Source organism: Chaetura pelagica, unplaced genomic scaffold (assembly GCF_000747805.2).
Source record: "Chaetura pelagica isolate M959 unplaced genomic scaffold, ChaPel_1.0 scaffold152, whole genome shotgun sequence".
In the NCBI taxonomy this organism is placed as follows: domain Eukaryota; kingdom Metazoa; phylum Chordata; class Aves; order Apodiformes; family Apodidae; genus Chaetura; species Chaetura pelagica.
Genome location: NW_009952434.1, coordinates 49,600 through 55,599, shown reverse-complemented (window position 1 = coordinate 55,599; position 6,000 = coordinate 49,600). Strand labels below are relative to the sequence as shown.

General features: G+C 51.1%; 1 protein-coding gene across 7 annotated transcripts in view; it reads left to right on the top strand.

The window, feature by feature from the left end:
- NFASC (neurofascin) overlaps positions 1–6,000 on the top strand; it is a 54,224-nt gene that overhangs the window by 31,824 nt on the left and 16,400 nt on the right. The window lies entirely within an intron of this gene.

The following is a 6,000-nucleotide window of genomic DNA, read 5'->3' as shown; positions in this document are numbered from 1 at the left end:
GGGGGGGTGGGATGGAAACTGGACACAGGAAAGCAGGGCAGGTAAAGCGGAGCCCCCCAGGGACGGGACCAGCCCCACCCGGGGGGGCTGTCAGGACTAAAATACCTCTGAGTGGGGCTCAGCAGCCTCCCAGGTGCCTGCTGGTGGCCAAACCCACCCAGCACTGCAGCTGCCACGGGCTGTACAAGCAAAAAATGAGAGTCTAGTTGCCCTATTAAAGAGGGGTTTTAATCCCTGGGCTGCACCAAGAGCCCTTGTTAAGTCTCATCATCCCTGCCCTGTGAAATACAGCCCAGGTACCAGCCCTTCCTGACCCCGTGGTGCCTCTCACTGCCCTGTGGAATGGAAGCTGGGTTTTTTCCACCCCAAGTTGCTGCTGGAGCAGCTGTACCCCCTTGGCCAGGCAGGGCTGTGTCCCAGCAGAAGGGCAGCACCAGCCCCCACCTCCCTGTGGCTCCCAGGGCTTTTGTACAGGAGGATCCTTTTGTTTCCAGGTGCCCATTGAAAGGGTTAAGGAGGATGGTTGTGCCCCAGCTGTGCATGTCTGCATGTGAGGCTGTTGCTGGCTTTGCCCTCCATTGCAAATTTCTACAGCAGTGTTGAAGCAGAGGGGAACCTTTTCTTGTGATGGGGGGGGGGGGGGAAACATCTCCACCTGCTTTCAAGGAAACCCAGTGCCAACCCTGCCAAGTCCAAAGCACAAGCACAACTACTGGTGACCCAAAGGAGGATGCCCACCTCTTGCAAAAGCTGCAGACATCAGCTTGTTTTGTTTTGAATTCCCCCTCTTTGAGACAGTATTTGGGCAGGGGAGCAGCCCGTGAGCAAGCTCAGGGGGCTGGTGACAGTGCTGGGGAGCACAGGCAGCCCAGACACTGCCCCAAGTGCTGCAGGAAAGCTGCTGCTCTGGAGCAGCAGCCCCTGATTGCCCTGCACCAAGGGCTCTGTAAGAGGTTGTGCTTTGCCTTTGCTGGACACAGCCCTGGGGCTCCTCAAGGAGAAGCAGCTTCTTAGGGAAGGCTCTTCCCAAGGGATGCAGGTACTCTCTGCACCTGTAGGTTTTGCTTTCCTACCTTACAGATGTTTCTCCTCCTCTTATTTTGTTGCAGTGATTGCTCTTCCCAATATTATGTTGTAGGGTTGTTTTTTTCCTTTCCAGTTAGATGCCACTCTTAGTGTATTTTCCCTTCCTAAAAAGAACAAGAAGAGAAGGGGGTAACAGATTGATCTGCTTTGGTGGTGGGGAACTGAAAAATGGATGTAACCTTAGAGGATCTCTGTTCTCTGTGTCTGGGAGGGCTGGTTTTGCTGCTGTAGCTCATCCTTCAAGCCTGGGTTTAGCTTCTCCACAAGAATCTGCATTTCCTTTGTGGCTCAGGTTCACCTTCTTAAAGTACTTGTCTTCTTGCAGTGGCTGAACTTTGAAAACACAATTTGATCTCTTTATCCTTGGAGTATCACATCATTTCAGGCCTAATTTCTTACACCACTGGAAGCTAAATGAATTCTTTGCCATTTAAAGGATAATTCTACAGGGCTTACTGGTCTCCCTAGCCCTCTTATTTTCTACCTTCTCCTAGAAGAAACAGTAAAGAGAAAAGCTACACCAGAGTTGGAAGGTGTCAAAGTGTCAGTAAGGGGAGTAGTAGGTGGTTAAGTGCTAATTCAGCTGCATCCACAGCTTCCTCACTGTGCTCTAGGCTCCAGCAGGAGAAACCAAGGCAGTGGAGGATCCAGGACACATCTTCATCTTGCTCTTGAGCTGGATGTCATTTCTTGTTAGGACCCAGGGCAGTTCCAGCAGAGTTTGTCCCAAGAGGCTGTTTCTTTTCCAAACCAGCTCACGTGAAATGCTGCTCAACCTCTCTCAGAAGCTTCAGCTCAGTTCAGTGACCTAGATTTTGTCGATTTTTTTAATAGGTTCACAGGCAAAAAAAAATGCCTTAAACTGCAGGAAAATGCTCTTTGCCATGGGCTGCTGGCACTAAAAAAAAAAATGATATAAAAAGGTCTTTATTTTCAGGGGTAACCTTATATATATAGAGGGTCACAGCTGGTTTCTGTGTGTATGAAAACTGGACAAGCCTGGTGAAATCAAAGTGAAGTGCAGGGACTTTTCCCTTAGGAAAGACTTTTCCTAAGCCAGATCCAAACAAAGGGAGAGGTGATCTGGGAAAAGAGGGGACTTCTAAAAAAAGGGCTCTCATTTATGCTCTGAATGAGACAAAAAGAAATCAAAACTGGATCCCATACTACCCGTGTGTATGGCAAAAAACTTCATTAGGGACCACAAAAAGTGTAGGTCTTAGACCTTTTGTCTCTCCATCATTAGGAATCAGAGGAGAAAGATCCTATTGTTCATTTTAGAAAGGACCAGCAATAGAAACACAGAGAACTGCTGAGCCCTCTCTTTTAGAGGCTGCTCAATTGCTCTTTTCTATTCTTGAATTTCTTATAGCTATCAGATTTGGAACACTTCAATTGTATGGTAAAGACTTTACAATTTCCTTCTGTTGCTAAAAACACTGGGAGGGGGTGAGAAGAAACAAACAAACCATCTCTGAAAATGTATTTGGCTGATCATCAAAATTCATGAAAAATTCATCTCATTTCTCCAAGCCTAATTATTTTGTAGACACACCCCAGGGAAAGCTGTGACTACAGCCTAACAACACATAAAAAGCATGTTTAAATAATTAAAGAGCAGTATGGATGGGTATTGTTTCCTGTATTTTGCAAAAAAAAAAACCAACCCACACCCCACCCCATGCAACTACTCCCTGAACTGTTACACTTGGAGCAGGACTTCAGTCCTTCTCTTCAGAGATCCCCTCTTTAAATATCCCCCCCCTCTTGCTTTTATGAACCTTCCCCTCAGTGTTTTATGGTGTGTTTTCTAATCTGAGCCTCACACAGGTTTTCTGTATGGTTTGGGCTCCTTTTTCCTGGGCCATTCCTGGTTGGAGGAGCCAAGCTGCAGTGAAGAGCACCCGCCTGCTGCAAGCATCTTGTTCATTACTTAGCTTATTAATTGCTCCAGCCAGACTGCTGCATCCCCTGTCCATTAGAGCAGCCCATCTCCTCCCCACTCTGCCCCTCTCTCTCCCATTACCTGGAAGGATAATGCATCTTGCAGACAGAAAAAGCAACCTCTGCCTTGCAAGAACGGGACCTATTAATGAGCTGAATGCTCGTTAGGATGTTTCCAGGAAGATGGGTGATGGTGGGAGAATGGGAATTGCTGCCTTTTTGCTCTTGGGTTGCCTGTTTTAAGCCTGTGTCTTCAGACGTGCTGGTTTTTCAGGGGGCTGCTCTGCCATGCAGCCCCTTCTCTGCACCCTCTCCTGCTTTCAGAGACAGGGGAGAATCTTTTCTCCCCCTCTCACAAATGCCAGATGCTTGGTCCTGTACCTAAATTTGAGGCAAATCCCTTGAGTGACCCTCACACTGGGAAGGCAGAAGAAGAAATCCAGCTGCTTTGCAAAGCTCAGAAACGTTCTCCCCAAGGAACTGCTGCAGCCCCAGTTGTAGGAGGATGTGTGTGATTTCTAGATCTTCAAAACTGGCAGTTCTGGACATGCCAGCCTGGCTCTCCAGCTCCCCTGTGCCCCCTTTTCCTGCCAGGAGCAGTGAGCTGTCACCCCTTAACAAGCCCTGAGGTGGTGGGCAATGAGCAGGGGACCCCAGGCACCCCTGGGGGCTGCTCCCTCTGCTGCCCCACAAGAGGGGGCTCCTTTTCTTCACCCTTATCTCCCCCCAGCCTGGAACCAGCTCTCATTAGGGGCTGGATTTCAAAGCCTAGAAGCTGCCCCTTATCTTCTCTCCCCCACATTTCCCAGCTGAGCTTTTCTCCTGCATACATTTCCCATTCAAACACAAATGAAGCTGTAGTTTGGGACTGGGGCAGCTGAGGACTCGTCCCCTCCACGGCCACGGAGCCCTGGGTGGGCACAGCGTCCCCATCCCATCCTGCATCTGCCCACAGCCACCCTCCCCATCCTCACCTCTGCACTACTGCTTTCCAGACTCACCTGGTCCTGTTTTTTTACCTATTCCTAGTCCTGCCAGGATCATTTGTATCCCCTGTGCCAAACCTTCCCCCCCTCCTCTATCTCACGTGCAGATCCACTCGGGAGCGCCCTGGGTTATCCTGCTGCAGTGATAGCCCTGCTCCCTGGGATTGCTCCCACTGGAGCCCTGTGGGCAAATCCTGGGCATCACCGTGCTCTGGAGCTGAGCAGCACAGCTCAGAGTGATGCTGGATCTCTTGGATCACTGCAGCACCCAGGAGAGCCCTGGCACTGCAGCTTCCCCCACGTGTGCGTGGCTGCGTGTGACACAGATGATGCCACAGGAGGGGCAGCAAAGCTTGGACTTACCCCGGATAATCTTTTCCCATCGAGGATCTAAAGGAGCATTGATGGCAAAGCTCTCCCTCTGCCAAAGCCATCCCAGCAGAGCTCAGTGATGCAGAAGGTCCTCGCTGTGGGAGAGGCAGGTGCAGGGCCAGGCCTGGGAGCTGGGGGTTGGGTGAGGTTTTTCCACCAGCTCCTGCCTTCCAGCAAGTTCCTTTGTGCCTTGTTGGGTCCTGTTTTCCTTCGAGAGGAGTCAGGGATTCACAGGGGAAATGCTGAGGCTGCATTAGCTGATAACTAGTCTACGATGCTGTTTGATCTGTTGAGGAGCTGCAGCTTAATCGGGTTAAGGTGCCATTAACCTGGTGACACCAATCTCTTAACCTTCCCCACAAACTGCTCCGAATCAGCACAGATGGATGTGAATATTTCTCAACCCAAGGAAAGCTTTTGTAACTTGGAGCCTCAGGGCACAGCAAAGCCCTCAGCCAGGACCAATTGCATGAAAGAAATGCAGAACTCAAACCTCCCAACCCCTGTTGGGAGGGTCAGGACAGGAGGGCTTTGCTAATTCCAAACACCCCAGGACAAAGCTGTGCCCTGACCCACCTGGGCTGGGTCCCTTCCCTGTCACCACCACCCCTGCTCCCCCCAGAGCCCCTTGCCTGGTGCTTTGTTTGGGTGGCTGCTCTGCATGAGGCTGCTGTGATGCTGCGTGGGGCCCACAGAGGAGGGGACACCCCGGGGGGGACACACTGTCGTTTTTGGGACATGCTGGTAACTGTGGTTTCATTGCAGCTGAGCTCAGTAGGGAGCTGGACCGAGCGACCTCCTGCTCTTCTCTGCTTCTGGATCTCTGGGAGGGCTGAGGTTTTAGGGGATGGTGTTGGTGGAAAAGAAAGCCCTGGCTTGGTTCTAGGGCACCTTTTAAAGTGCTTTCCTAGAGTGAGTCTCCTTTGTGGGCAGTTTAAAATAGCCAGTTTCATTTGCCTAACAGGGGGATTTGTAATCCCTTGATCTGCAGTAAGTAAATACCATTTAATGCGGGCACCCGGGTGAATCCCTGCTCATTTACCTCAGGCAGTTTAAGCAGCGTTTCTGCTGCATTTTCTGCTGGCAGGTTTTCAGCCCTAAGCCAATGCCTTCCCCTTTGGGGTTGCTCAGGACACTCCAGCCTCTCCTGGGGTGGGTGAGGGGGGTTGTGCAACATGCACATCTACCCCTTTGCTCAGCCCAGGTGAGATGTGAATGGGGGGGGTGATTTAGAAAACAAATTGTTCTGCCTTTCCCCCTGGCCAGCTCGGGGTGTCCCAACCCCTCTGGCCTAATTTAAATGTAAATTGTGAGGGCCAGTGATGGCACCATCCATCACACTCACCCACCAGCTAAAATCCAGGTTACTGCTCCAGCCCCTCATCACCAGCCTGTGGCAGAAGCACAGGGACGAGCCAGGGAGGAGAAGCTGAGAAGCTGCAGCTCAGAAATGCTGCAGGTGTAGTCCAGGGGCTGCTGAATTAATGGAATTACCGGCTCCGGCCCCTCACCACCAGCCTGTGGCAGCAGCACAGGGACGAGCCAGGGAGGAGAAGCTGAGAAGCTGCAGCTCAGAAATGCTGCAGGTGTAGTCCAGGGGCTGCTGAATTAA